Below are 15,773 nucleotides of genomic sequence, written 5' to 3' on the forward strand. Positions count from 1 at the left end.
CGACTACAGCAACTCCCGGGGAGATTAAAATTACCGACCAAGTGTCACTTGTTGTATTGGTAGTTCCACAGAATACTTCCGTCTTAGTGACTGGAATTGCATTACATGACCCTAGTTCTGGGGGAGGGGGGGGGGGGGAGAAAGCTGTGCCTACGAGCCCTCCCACGCCTCCGTCTGCAGAGGCCGCCATCCCACGTAGCCGACAGAAATAGCGTATACAAACTGACCGTGCGGTGGCACGTAAGAAATCTAAGAAAAAAGGTTGCAATGATAGAGCTTCTGGTCTCCCGATGTCTTAGTTCTCTGTAAATTCCGCAATGGACCTTGACTCTCAGCTGTCTACCTAATTCTACTCGAAAGTTCCGTACATCCCTGACCAGCTGTGATCAATGGCTCAAGCCTACACGTTCCTTTCTTGAAACGTTAACAGTGTGGAATCAGGATTTCGATTGGCTTCGCCCCCTCAGATCATTTATGATTTATGTTCGGACATAGTTTCTTACAGGAGATGTTATTTAGTAATTTCTACTTACCTGGTTTTCGTATGATCTTTAATGCAACACCCGAATATTCTAAGGGGACTTCTTCTTTCGCGAAGCCATTCCTATTGCTGAGGTGGAAGTGTTGGATTCTGGCAGAGGCATAGGTTGTCGAATATTTAATCTTACCTTGGTTCTTTTATATGCTCCTTCTGGCACTGGTCGTGCAGTGGATCGTTCGCGTTTTTGTAAAGATGATATTGTTAATCTGTTGCGTAAGAGTCCTCCGAGTATTCTATTGATTGGTGATGATAACTGTGTATTGCGTCCTGCGGATCAGTCTCCAAATTTTAATTTGTTTCGTGAATTACGTGAATTGGTCCGCTCCTTATGTTTAAAAGACGTCTGGATATGTAAATACCCGACGTTAGTTAAATTTACACACTTTACTGTGACTTCTAGTAACAGGTTAGATAGATTTTACTTATCGGACTGACTGAGCGAAAGTGTTCCTAATGTTGAAGTTATCCCAGCTTCCTCTACGGATCACTGTCGTGTGGCCACAGCTCTCAATCTTGAACGGAAACCAGTCAAATTGTTCCGCCCCCCGTGGATGCTAAACGTCGCTCACCTAGCTGACCCCTCCCTCGATGACGTGATGCGAGTCGTACTCTGCGGGGAAAAACCTTCCCACTCTTGACTGGTGGACTCAGCTAGCAAAACCGAGGCCCAGGCAAACTTTGATAGTTTCTTCGCTGCCGAAGTTCGAGAGAACCTAGGAATATTACTATTCCATCTTGCGTGAACTTTATGCTGCTTCGGATCACGCCCCTCTGCGAATTGCGGATGTTAGGCGTGTAAAGGCAAAATTGTTAACCTTGAAGAGAATACAAATGGAAGGTTTGAAAATCCTATCTGAGCCGCGTTCATTGGTGACGGAAGGAAATACTTCCTTGTACCATTTGCTTCGGCATCAGACCAGTCACCGACGCGCTTGTATTCGTTCTCTCACGACAAATGATGGACGTATCGTAATGGAACCAGCTGATACAGTGCATATCTTACACTAGTACTATGTAGACATCTACGATATCGATGAGTCCAGTGAAACCTTTTACGACCCACTTGTCAGCATCTTGGATACGACATATACATGTGAACACAATGAAACGCTCTTAGCTGCCTTTTAGTCTAAGGAAGTTTACAAAATTATTGTGGGATCGCCTTCTCAAAAGTCCCCCGGTCTTGACAGACTTCCAAAGGAATTTTACGTGCGCTTTTGGCCGTTGTTGGGTGCTACCTTTACCTCCCTTTTGAATAAAGTGTTACAGGGTAGAGTAGTGCCGCCCTCCTTCAAAGTGGTAAAAACTGTTTTAATTCCGAAACGCACTGGGCCGGCTGTCCCTGATCACTTTCGACCACTTACTTTGTTAAACTTTGATTATAACACTGTGGCGAGGGAGTTAATAATAGGATGTCGGCTCTGATGGATACAAGTGTTGCAAAACATCGAAGCTGCGTACCTGATCGTACCATTCTTACCCTATAGTCGAGTGCCGTGATGTGGTTTCGGTTGCTGCTGTAATGTCCGTCCCTTGTGCTGTTGCTTTTCTAGACTTCGATAAGGCATTTGATCGTGTTAATCACGACTTTCTGCTTCGGATTCTGGAGGCTGTTGGTTTCTTTGTTGACACACGGCGAGTGCTCTCAAATTTCTTTACGCGTATTTCGGCTTCGTTGGTTGTTACTGGCCAGTTGACGCCCCTCATAAATATCCATAGGAGAGTGCATCCAGGAAGCCCGCTGTCAGTGAGTTTGTTTGTATTGTCGGGAGCCCCTGTTTCGAATGCTAGCATCCCAGCTGACAGGTTGGACGCTTTCCTGCGTGGCCATAGCTGTTCGTGCACACGCGCATGACGTGATGGTTCTACTTCGCAACCCTGCTGAGATATCTCGACTGACGGCTGTCATCGATGATTTTTGTCGGAGTTCAGGTGCAAAACTTTATGAAGGTAAATGCAAGCTTCTTCCCTTGCGGCATTTTGATGACGCGGTTGTTCCATGGGCTACTGCAGTGGATCGGTCGGTATACGGCTCTCGATATCCTCATTGATCGTTGTCCACTCATAATGGCGGCGCTCAACTGGAAGTCTGTTACGGAAAACATTCAGGGAGCGATATTAGAGCATGAAAGGCGTTCTCTTACCCTACTCCAGAAAGTCCGAATACAGGATATATATGCATTATGCCAAGCTTATTACGTGGCCCAAGTTTATCCGCTTCCCTCGACGATGGCGAGGAAACTACAATAATTGTCTGGTAGTTTATGATGGAAAAGACATATATTTCGCTTACGGTATGAGGTGATCACGAAGCCTCGCTCCTATCTGGGGCTGGACCTGACTGATATACGAAGGAAGTCGCAGATGCTATATGTGCGTCGTACCATTTTGACGATGACTCAAGAAACTCACACATTTACGTCTCATTTATTTCTCTGTGTCCGTCCTGCTAGTCTTTAATCCCCTATTGATTTTGGTAGCATTAATGATGTTAAAACACATTAGTGACTTCTATCTTGCGGTGAGCTATTTCGGGGCTGACATCTTATGGAGACCTGTCCTCGCCATGAAATTCCTACAGACTCGTGGGGGAAGCAGTCCCTTGCCCGAACCTCGTTGAAAGAGACTCGTCGCTAACAAACTGGACGACAGTTTGGTTCAATATCAGTCTTCCGATTTTGCCGATGTGCATAGCGTCCTCGTGGTATAAGGTAGTAAATAACTTGATTCCAAGGAACTACCGACATTCCCGCACTGGGCTTAGTGACACAGATTTGTGTAGTCGTTGTACGTCTCCCGAAACGATACGACATAGTTCTACTTGCGGACGTCATAGGGCAAATTGGTCTTGGATCAGGACACAATTGGCCTTCCTTACTCGATCTCTGAGGCAGCCTACACTATGGGCATCATATTGCCCCCAAATTCTTCTTTCTTTCCACGGTCGAAAACACATACCTTTATGTGGTCGCTGCGACACTTCGTTCATTATGTTGTAGACGACGAGGGGGACGGTCACATAAACTCCATGCAGTACATGATCACGGCCTATTGGACATGATTGGGAATGCCTCGATATCGAGACCTCTTCGCCAACATGCTGAATGTTGTTTTTCTAAGGCAAGGTTTTGGTTAATTTAGATTATTCTGAAGATTTTCTTTGTTATGTATGTTCCCATCTGGTCTGCTTCGGCTGGTTTTCCTGCTCGTTTTGTTTTGTGTTTTGACCCAGCATCGCTCCAGTTCTATTGTCAAATGTGTATCGATGAAGTACAGCTACACGTGAGCGTATACAATCCTTGCACTCAACTTACGATTTTTCTTAGTTTGCTATTTCGAATGTAATCTTGTTTCGTTTTTCATTTACTTTTAGATTGAATTACGAACTATAAAAATATATAAAAAGCATATATAAAAAGAATGTGTGACTTTCTCTAGTGGCGGTCCTACAGGTCACAGCCAAGAAGCTATAACAGCAACTTATACTATAGCATATTAAAGTGTTTAAAGTAACATCCATTTTAGTACTGTAGGTTGAAGTATTGTCAGTCCCACTGCCGCTGGTGCTTATTGTATCTTTCGTAAGTGGCAATGAAGTATCAGGAATTTTAAGGTACATGATAAGATCGATCAATGCATATCGGTCGAAAAGTCGCAACGGAACATGACTTTCTTTCCAGGTACCACAAAGAAAATGTGTTTATTTATTAAGCTGTCAGACTCAGGGGAACTAATGTTACTTGGTTAATAAATCTGTTGGTACTCGTAAATTACAGAATTCTAATAATAAAAACTGTAAACAAAAGAATGAAATATTAAAAAACAGAAAAAGGTGTATTATACAGGGTAAGTTTTCGCATTTAGTATTAACTTCAATTACCGGGCTGACAGGAAGTGGTGACAGAGTACACAAGTAAATGAAACACTACAGGAAAAACTTCTCAACTACTGTTGTGAGTGTGTGGATTTTATTTTGTCAAGTTGCGTAATGGATTGATCCAGCAAGTACCCCGTGGCTCCTGCAAGAACAATTTCCACCTCACACTGCTACAGAAGTCAGACAGACGCTCCTAATGTACCAAAAAGAACTGCTTGAAAAAGGTTCAGCAACAAATATCTTCTGGAGTCGTCCACTGTAAGGAAAAGACACAAAAATATTCTATATACTTACGTAACTAGTGGAATACTTGGGTACTGGAGTATTGCGAGTTACTGTAAGAAAAACATTAAACGAGCGAAAAATATTATTTGTTACAAAAAAATTCTGAGAAATCAACTGAAGATTTTTCTTATAAATTAATAAATTTCCGGGTTCTTTTCAGTAGATTGCCTCTTATGGACAGTAATGCTATTATTTTACAAAACAAGGAAAGGTACTTTTCTCCCTTTTCTTTAAGAATGTTATTTACTCGGCAGAATGGCTGAGAGCCATGCCTACACAACTTGAATAGCTTTTCTAGGTACGGTCAAGGCTGTCGCATGAGAAATGTAATGGAGTGTACTGTTATGGAGGACAGATGGGGCTTGCATATGCTGTAGCGCACAATACCATGAGCTGCAACAACTGCTGCCTGCATTGCTCTCTGCTCTCTTTCTATCTGGATTGACCTTCACCAGTCAAACTCTCCCTACGCCTTGATGAAGTCAAGGACTCCTGTCCGCCCCTAGTCTAACTATTGGCATGGTACACCGGTCAGATAACCAGTCCAGTCCGATGCCACCGAATATTCGCTCGCAGGCGTTTAACTAGTACGCTATCCGTGTTCACACCGCACAATAAGTGTGGTGGCCAACACAGTGAACAATGCTTAACCACGAGCGACTCAACATAATCACTCCGATTCGCTAATGACAGGGGTTCTCTCCCAGTGAAGTACTGAGGAGAGACTTTGTTCCTCGCTCTTTGCGTGCACATACGAGTGCTCTCGCTCTCGTTACATATTTCTGCTCCAAGAGCGACAATGGAACAGCTCCTTTCTCTGGAAAAGTTGCAAGGGTGTATCATTCGCTGTCTTCCCTCACTCCTCTGGCTCTTTGTATCAGAAATATTCTGCCAACAGCGTTGCTCTTTTAAACAAGAGAATGATGTTTCGTTTGACTCGACCAATGCCAAAAGATATAGCATCTCTGTTAGGCATATATTGTCCTCCTGTGACAACTCTGTAACTACACTGTCGGTCCATCAAGAAATGCGTCTTCTGGGTGCTTCCACACAATGTAGCGGAATTTGCTTTTAAGTCGAACACGGGGGTTGTTATCTCTTCACTCTGGCAAAAGCTGTCCTTTCACTGGGCAGTCGCTCCGGTCGAAGTAGGTATATTGACTCACCCCTCTGAAGGGTCAGTCCTCCCAGTGGGCTGGTTGCCTCTTTAGAACGAAAATTCCTGTGGCCGTCATGTTGTGTACACCAGCCTCGACTTTTTCAAACTCGATGTGCAGTTGCGATTTACTTATTAGATTTGCATATGGCTTACATGAATTCATACAGAATTGACTCTACCTTATCGAGTTTGGGTTGGAATGAAGCGTCTTGATGTGCAGAATACGATTATGAGGACGGAATATGTAAGAAATAAAGGTCAGGAGACCATGCCACCTTACACTGTGAGAAACCCTTGTATAGAAAAAAATGAATGCGCCACAAGGATACTTTTCGACTTGAATTTATGTACTTGGGGTTTACCATTATTTTTTAAAATTCTGTTGGAAGTCTATTGAAAATTATACATACTGAATAGGCAAACCTTCCTGTATAAACCTGAAGGAAGTGTTATCCATGTGTAGTTCCTTTTTCCGTCTAGTGATCGCTGTATGAAATGTTTCATTTGCTTCTAAATGAGACAATATTGGCAACAACAAATCTTTTGACGGAATATGTCTACGGTTTAGGAACAAAAAGTTCACGAACTGTCGCAACAGATCAGTATGACCGCCCTTTTTTGAGCTGGTAATCTTCTTTGTGATTGCACGGAGTGGCCCCAAAATATGTGATATCAGATAACTGAATGAAGGTAACAAATAAATATGGATCTCGCACTGTTCGACCACCCTCGAAGAGTAAAACTGAGCTTTTACAAGTGTCACGTGTCTGAAACTGTATGCATTGCGTCCTTAGTCTTAATGTCACGTTACTGCGTACCTGCTCCAGAACATCAGTTTGCGTTGGTTTTCGTGTGCAATTCTAGCAGCCTACATGCTGTAGACCCCACTTGCTTCTTGGATATCGTGACAGGGGGCCGAAAAGTGCTGGCCGGCTGCGTTGACCAGGAACTCGTCGCATCTATCTCGCCGGTACAGCTGAGTCTCAGCCACCTCAGCGCTACAAATGAGTCCACTAGATCACATCATTCTCAGTTTTCTTTTCAGTGTTGTGGAGTTCATATTGTTTTAATTTCAATCATTTTCTTTCATCTACGATATTATTTTTTTCATTCCCTTCATTCTCACGATAGGCCTATACAGGCAGAACATTAACAAAACCGACAAACGGCAGGAGCGGATTCCTGAGTGGAAATGGAGAAAAAAGGTACTATGAACATGTCCCCAGAAATGCATCTCTTAAGACAGTAGATGGCGCTGACGAATGACAGTTCCTCTGACCACGTGCCGTGTGTTCCTTGTGTGGTACAGGCTGTGTGGTTGCCGCAGTCTACTGTAAGCAGCACAACGGTCCGGTAATCACGTCAGCAACAAGCCGGTATGGTCGTTGTGGACGGCCAAGCAGATGGAAACCTTCGAGAGGCAGCATAGCCATACCAAAACAAATACCCTCACAGACACCAACCACATCATACAACATTTCAAGCCCTTTTTGGGTGTATGTGTGATCATGGGTCCTTTCAGACATACGAACGGGTTTGGAGGTGGCGAAATGTGCGTACACCAGATTTGGGCTTATGCATTACAGTTCGCCGACACCTCAACAACAGCTTTCCCGAACGTTGTATAGAACGCAGATGCTCTGTAGCATGGCCTGCGAGATCTCTGGACTTAAGCCGCTGGTTTTTTACCTCTGGGGGTAATCTGAAAAGCATTGTGTACGCAAAACCGGTTTCTGATGTGGAGACCCTTCAGCAGCATGTTTACGACACCGGTGACGCTATTGCCGGACGGAGTAGCGGAGCGGTTCTAGGCGCTGCAGTCTGGAGCCGCAAGGCCGCTACTGTCGCAGGTTCGAATCCTGCCTCGAGCATTGATGTGTGTGCACACGCAACACAACACAGAATACAAGACCACGTGGCCTTCACGCTTGACTTATATCACTATTCCAGTGAACGCACTTCACTCGGAGAGGAACAGTGCATTTGGAGCTGTCAAGTAGCTCTGGCGAGAGCTATCGTTATACCACTTCTCCGAAACAAATTTCGGTTCATTGTGAGTAAACTGAGTGGTATAATTAAGAAACAATTTTTTTTTAGTTAGACCACTGTGGTTCTTAGCAACATTACAAGGACGTTCACTTGCGACCAGACATAAACTTACTGGCAGTGTTTACTGCTATTTTGGTTGTGCATTTAACATTGAAAGCGTTAGTGGGTTCGAAAAAATTATTATTAACCTGAAACCGATCACCTGCTGCATAAACTCTCTTTTGTTCACAACTCTACGTCGTAATTCTGTAAGAGTTGCTGTCCCATGGCGAGAGATGAAATAAAGAGGTGAAACGTTATTAAGTATGTGTGTGTGTGTGTGTGTGTGTGTGTGTGTGTTTGTCAGAGAGAGAGAGAGAGAGAGAGAAATATATATAGAGAGAGAGATAGGTAGAGAGGGAGGGGAGGGAGGAGGGGGGGGGGGCGGGGATGCCAATTGCCAATTTACGAAGTTCATATGAAGATGCTTATGTAACTTTTCTTTTCAAGTCCTGTAGCACTGATAGCATTTGTCACACAGTTCAAGTCAAGCTTTCGTAAGATTTATTAACGTGGCGCAGTTTTACGTAATTCAAGTGAATGTGTTGTAATCTGACGGCTACATCGTGATATGCTGCCTCATTTTAATGACCGCTAAAATGCTACAATGTGGTTGGCTGGAGAGGCGAGGGATAGGCAGCGGAGTTGAAGAGGGTAGGGAGGCAAAGAGGTACAAAGCACAACTTGCCGGCTCCGAAATTTTGCGTTTTTAAAATTTCCTGCCACCAACACCGCATTTTTAAAATTTCTCACCAGTGCCAGCTTGCACTTGTCAATATTCCACACCCACATCTTGCTTTTTTTATTTCTAGCCACTACCGTATTGCATTTTTTAATTCCTGTCACTATGATTTTAGATTTCTTTGGCGACTTTAGCTCCAACTAGCGGCAGCCCCTTGTATGGTAGCCATAGCATTGACGGCTATTCACGATCAAATTCCTAGGTACTATCTGTACTGTAAAATTTAACGTCCTTCAATGGCTAAAGGACAAGTTCTCACCATTTTCTCCCCTATTCAACAGAAAAATTTTAGTTTTGCAGCACACTTGTAACACATTGAGGCACAGTGAGGACATTATGAAACTGATCCAGTAAATATTTACAGTGAGACTGACGCTGGATTGACGCTTATTAATGTACGTCAAAGAAGATGCTAGATATGTCTACTAGTAACGTCGACGCAGAACTCTGCTCCAACTACTAAACTTTGAGATACACGTAGCACCTCTGCTTGAGGGACAGCAGCAACGTGTTTTCAATTTTCTGCTTCAGCTCTTTCCATGTGTGGGGATTATTTGAGTACACTTGTTCCCTCAATGTTCCAAAGGTAAAAATCACAGTGAGAGAGATCAGGCGATCGTCTTACTGAAAATGCCCATGCAGTCGTTCATATTCTGTCTGGACGCAACAGCATTAACAGTTTGTTGAAAGAATAGTATTGTGATGGAGATACCAAAGGTAGTGCACCGACCTCCAGTCTAGACATTATGCTGCGGCTCTTCAAAGTTCTGATGGGGATATTCTGACACATATTGACCCATGTTTCATCACTTGGCATGGCATACCCTGACAAGCTGAGCCATGTCTGTTACGAAGAAAAGAAAAATTGAGATACCAACAGTTCTGATTCCATTAGCTGAAATCGACTCTGGAAGGTTTGTCTGGAAACTTTAACTCATGCAGAAAAGTAAATCTGTAGGGATACACATGCAGATTATTTTTGATAATGCTTTTACACGACAGTTTCTTGATTCCCATTTGCACAGATAGACGGAATAGAGATTTCGTGGGACTTTCTTCCAGATTTTTCTTACTTCGAACACAGTTTTCTGGTGGTCTATCTCATTAAGGATAGTTACTGTTTAGTATCGCTACAGAGCCGAATTCACGTCATTTTGAACTAAGTTTCGCTCCGCAGACTTTGCTGGATATTTGCTAACACACATCTAGTCTTAATCCCTTGCGCATACATTTCCGCACACGTATTCCACAAATTGTGCTTCGGATAACATCCTACAATGAACACGTGCTGTGTTATCGCTAGCATCATTTTGTGTTGCATTCACAGGCGTTAATGAACACATATGTTCTCTCGTTCATTCAAACGTAATGACACAGCAAATTATTTAGGACGGAGCATACAACAGTATCATGGGCACAGACATATGACTGGAACGAACTGGTGCATCTAAATTATAAGTCACAGTCCTTTGAATGTTGAGCGACTGGAAGTTCTCCTGTTCATTAACAAGGATCAGTTTGCTCAGTTTTACGATTTTCGTTTTATTTTACGTTTTTATCTGTTACAGTAGTCTCATAAACACATCAGAGTCATTTATGTGTAACATATTATAATTCCTTTTGATGTTCTTAGTGCATTATATTGAAAACATACTAATTATTCCTCAAAACGCTTTTATTCCTGTATGGTGCGTAAAGAAGAACAAGAAGTATAATACTCACTTGATTATAACATAAAGTAAATGTTTTTTCTATACTATTTCCGGGTGGTAGATGCTAGCATTTCAATGTAATTGTGGAGGGGAATATTCGCATACACTGAATAGTCGAAAATTTGTTTGTCTTCAAATAAAGAGTTGCATAACGTTTACAAACACATGTGTTCTTATTGTAATGGACGATGAAAAAGTTTCGGTTTGAAGGCAGTACGGTACAAAATTGGTATGACACTAATGTAAAATCGGCGTGTGGGTTGAGGCTGCCATCCCACTGACGCGTCAGATTGAAGATACCGATTTTTAAAATACCATGTCCTGCTGCGTGAAGAACTTCATAACCGACTGCTGCACAACCTCATCCGACAGGAATTTTCGACCCTTCAAGGTCTATGTTAAGCGACCGAAGGCGTGATAATCGCATACGGAGACCAGGGCGGTGCTCCGTTTTTTCCCACCTGAGTAATGGATCAGGATGGCCTCCAAGATCGACGAGGGGTTTGTGTCGAATCGCTACCAGCATGGAACATGCAGCACCATTCCACAGTGGTGATTTCCGACAGTCATGTGCCCTACACACATTCTTCATTCTCTGATGGATGTCTGCCAGTGTTCGCCCTTCGACGGCCAAGAAAATAAAAACTACTCGTAGGTCCTGTTACGTCGCTTTTGGTAATAACGTCGCCATAGTTCACATCTTCACAAAGAAGACATGTATTAGTTACTTCTATCACATTAATCATGACTCACTATTTCGAGCTGTAGATAAGGCAATTTTAACAACTTTTGCTGATCACCGTTTCCACACTTTGTAAGTCTTGTGGACGGGTTTCATTATTTCACATTTCACATATTAGAGCCCTGATAGCCCATATTCATCCTCATCTCTTTTTTTTTTTGACCTAATAGCGTGGCTTTCGATTATTTCCTCTTTTTTTCGTCCATGTGAACAGCTTTCAACTCTGCTATCATGATTTCCATTTCAACATACGTCATTGCACCTCAGTTACGTCATAGGCCATCTCGCTCGTATCCTTTCATGCCATTTCATCTAACCCCATGAGAAATTTTCTCGTCTGCTCTGTAATGTTCGTCGCCGTCTCCAAAGAAAATCAGATGTGTGTGAAATCTTATGGGACTTAACTGCCAAGGTCATCAGTCCCTTAGCTTACACACTACTTTACCTAAATTATCCTAAGGACAAATACACACACCCATGCCCGAGGGAGGACTCGAACCTCCGCCGTGACCAGCCGCACAGTCCATGACCGCAGCGCCTTAGACCGCTCGGCTAATCCAGCGCGGCCCGCCGTCTCCATCTCACTTTCTGCACTTATCACACATTTCTTCTCTGCTCGCGAAATCACTCCCCTCAAGAATGACAGTTTTCCAGTTATCTTCCTGTTTCCTGGCCTGTACCCCGTACCTCTCGGGATTGGCATGTTAATGTATGTTCTTGGTAATGTTAGTGGTGGAGGATGCTGGGTGCTCCGAGACGAAATTTATGGTCACCATCTGCATCTAATGTTATTCAATGTGAAAGTGTGCAAAAGTTTTGCAGATGCAAGCGATTGGTCTAACTGAGAGGGGCCTGGTTACCACCCGATAGTTAGCTCTCCTAAAAACCACATCCAAGCCGGCCGGCACACTGGCACTAGTCGCTAATCAGCCGGGCCGATCCGACCGTGGCCGCCACAAATTACGCTAACGCGCGCGTCTAGCCGGGTGGGTCACAGTTTTTCGCCTGTTTATTGGCTAAGTCGGTTTCTTTTATCTTTCGCTAAAACAACTCAAGTCTTCACAAAACACATTTCAGCAGACACTACTCAAGAAACTACAGTTTTTTCAAGGATGCGTGGAAAACTGCTGCACCATGTATAGCGTTTTAATTTATTACTTCTTTACTACTTGCTCTATTCGCACCAAATTTTGCCTATAGTATCTGCACATACTACTTGAAGTATTGAGAGTATTTGAACACAGATTTTGAATTTTGCTACAAATATATATATATATATATATATATATATATATATGTTGCAGACAGTAGACTTTATGTATAATAAATTTGGTTGAAATTTATTCACAGGATTAGAATATATATATATATATATATATATATTTGAAAGATTTGCGAAATGTGTGTATGTGGGCAAAGCAATGCCAAAAAAGCTCTTTCTAATCCTGTGAATCAACTTCAACCAAATTTATTATACATAAAGTCTACTGTCTGCAATGAAATCCTGTGAGGGTAAGAACGAGATGTGGGTTACCACATGGAGAAAGAAGGGGGATGGAGATAAGGGCAGACAGAGAGGGGAAAGGAGAAGATGGACATAGATAGGGGGAGGAGGAGAAGGACAGAGAGAAGGGGAGGTAGAGATGGACTGAAAGAGAATGGAAGAGGAGATGTACTTCAGAGATGGAAGATGGACAGAGAGTTGATTTCAGCACTGATTGGTCTGTTAGTTCTACTGTTCTAACAGTTGCATATCACTTTACACACATTTCTGTGTTCACATCCTGGCAGGAACATTTGTTGCTAATCTGAAGCTTTCTAGTATTGCGCAATTGCATCAACCCTACACACCCAATGGTTTACTGTGAATAGTAGGTAGCTGCTAAAGTATGAGTAAGGATCCCAATAATTCAAGCATTTTCAGATGTCGCGCGATCCCTGCATGGGGTCCCATTACTTTTGGCTGAAAACATATTTCCAGAGCCGGCCACGGTGGTCTAGTGGTTCTAGGCGCGCAGTCTGGAACCGCGCGACTGCTACGGTTGCAGGTTCGAATCCTGCCTCGGGCATGGATGTGTGTGATGTCCTTAGGTTAGTTAGGTTTAAGTAGTTGTAAGTTCTAGGGGACTGATGACCACAGAAGTTCAGTCCCATAGTGCTCAGAGCCATTTGAACCATTTTAGTAAACAGATTGATTTTCTACAGGAAACAACTAGAAATGAGTATCAGTAAGGGGAGACGCACATTTTAGAATCGAACCAGGAATTCAAGTTTTACTTGGTCTACCACCTTTTACGTGTAGCAGATGACGGGACTACAGGCAAGTCATTTGCATATCAACACCGCACTGTGAATATGAAATGACGCTTCGCAGGAGCTTAACCAATCTTAAAAGACCCCTAGCATCGCCCATCGCCGAGGAGCATCAGCGAATATGTCGTCTAACAAAAATTATATCACATGACGCGATCTGTAACCCCCAGACGTCTGATAAAAGAAGCGAACGGCCTTGCCGCAGTGGCAGATCACCTAAGTTAAGTGCTGTCGGGGTGGGCTAGCACTTTGATGGGTGACCATCCGATCTGCCGGGCGCTCTTGGCTACCAGGGTGCATTCAGCCCTTGCGAGGCAAACTGAGGCTCCGGACGGGAGAGTGGTGTGCTGACCACATGAGCCTCCATATCCGCATCCAGTGACACCGTGGGCTGAGGATCACACGGCGGCCGGTCAGCACCGTTGGGCCTTCCAAGGCCTGTTCGGATGGAGTTTAGTTTAGTCTGATAAAAGACTTTGAAATACCATGTATATATACAAGGTAACTCACCTAATAGTCGTGACATGCATTTACTCTGGTGGTCCGGCAGGTATTTGCAATTCCTTTTTTGCATTGTGTAGCTGGAGTCAGTCGAAGCAACTACTGCTCATCACGTGCTTCATACGTCGTCCAGTGTCGACGGAAAGCATCAGTTTTTTTTCCATTACAGACAATATTGATTTCAAAGGTGAATTTTACGTGCCACTTCGACAGACTGGTCCCAGAGTAGTCTATTCCGGTACTCGTTTTATGAGTATGTACTAACAGCGACAGTGAACGACGAAGAATGACAATTACTCAAGCAGCTACAGCAGCGTCCTGCCCGGTGCTGCCTGCTACCGCCAAAACTGCAGCGCCACTGAGTCGCTGCTAGGGTGCTGTTTATTCTTAGAGTTTTATTGTCCTTCTTAATTAATGTCGATAAAACGACTAGACAAAATATCAAGTGGACACGTAAAATTCCGATTTAAAAATAATTTTGTTCGTAACGGGAAACTAACCGACGCTTTCTGTTGGCACTGGTTGTGACATGAAAGTAACTGTTTGGGATGCCTCCAGCAACACACTGCAAAACAAAATTGCAAATATATGCCGAAACAACAGAAAAAATGCCTTACGACCTTTGGATAATAACGATCTTCAGAGATACTTGAGACAAGAAACATATGCATCGGCAATATTTTCTGGCAATCTGGAAGCACATTTAACTTTGGAAGCCTTGATGAGTTCCAAAATAGATATTAACTCGAAACAGGTCACCTACTGAGTAAACATCTATTTTCTTCATAACTCTGGATGTCTTTGTGCCTGATAATTCAATAATATTTGGTGCCCCATAACATCCAGTATGCAGAGAGACGCAGAGATGAAATACAGAGATGAAACTTTATGCTGCGTGTGTGTGTGTGTGTGTGTGTGTGTGTGTGTGTGTGTGTGTGTGTGTGTGTCTGTGCGTGTGCGCGCGCGTGCGTGCGTGAGCGTGCATACAAATGTAAAAATCAGCGGTGTTTGCTGAAAATTGCTAATAAATAATTTAACTGATTCGCATAACTGTTTTGTATCGTTTTGTGTCACGAACAGTCGGAGCTTTACAGTAACACACTCCAACAAAGCGGTATGAAATAGTTACTTCGCGATTAGTTTCACTTCTCACATATTGCGCAACACATGTATCCCCGTCAACAGCGTATACGTTAAGCTAAGTCTTGCGTAGAAATTTTCAGCAAAACATATACAACATAAATATACTCGCAGAAACCCAGATAATTTGAAATACTCCTTGAACAAGAAGCTTACTGCAGAAGTAATTAATTATTCCTTAATAGTTTAGGAAAATTTCACGAGGGCCGCCACTTGTTTTTGAGGAGCCACCTTGAGGATTCAGTCCCACTCACCAATTACTTGTAAAAATGACTTCACTGTAGCTGACAGGTTTTCTTGGCAGTTCTCGTATGTTCAGGAGAATATTTTCTGCGAAAGCAACGTAGGTGCATTTCAGTCTAGAGATGTGTTTACCGAAGAGCAACATGGACGCAAACGCCGAGGCTTTAAGCCCACAAGTGGACTGGCGGGGGCCCCTGGCCATATCTTTTTTCCGTTATAGTAGCGATAAACTGTCCAGTCCTCTCCCTCAAGTACGCTACAGCACTGACAGGTGTCGACTGTTCTCCATCGTACCAAGACACACAATACCGTACCACAGCCACAATTTTTTGGACGTTAGTGTGAAAATAGTTTCCCGGCCATAACAATTGCGAGACGCTTTCATAGCCGGTGGGAACTTAAACACCGTTGTGGTAGTTGCAGCAACCGG

This window comes from Schistocerca americana, chromosome 1 (genome assembly GCF_021461395.2).
Source record: "Schistocerca americana isolate TAMUIC-IGC-003095 chromosome 1, iqSchAmer2.1, whole genome shotgun sequence".
Taxonomy (NCBI): Eukaryota; Metazoa; Arthropoda; class Insecta; order Orthoptera; family Acrididae; genus Schistocerca; species Schistocerca americana.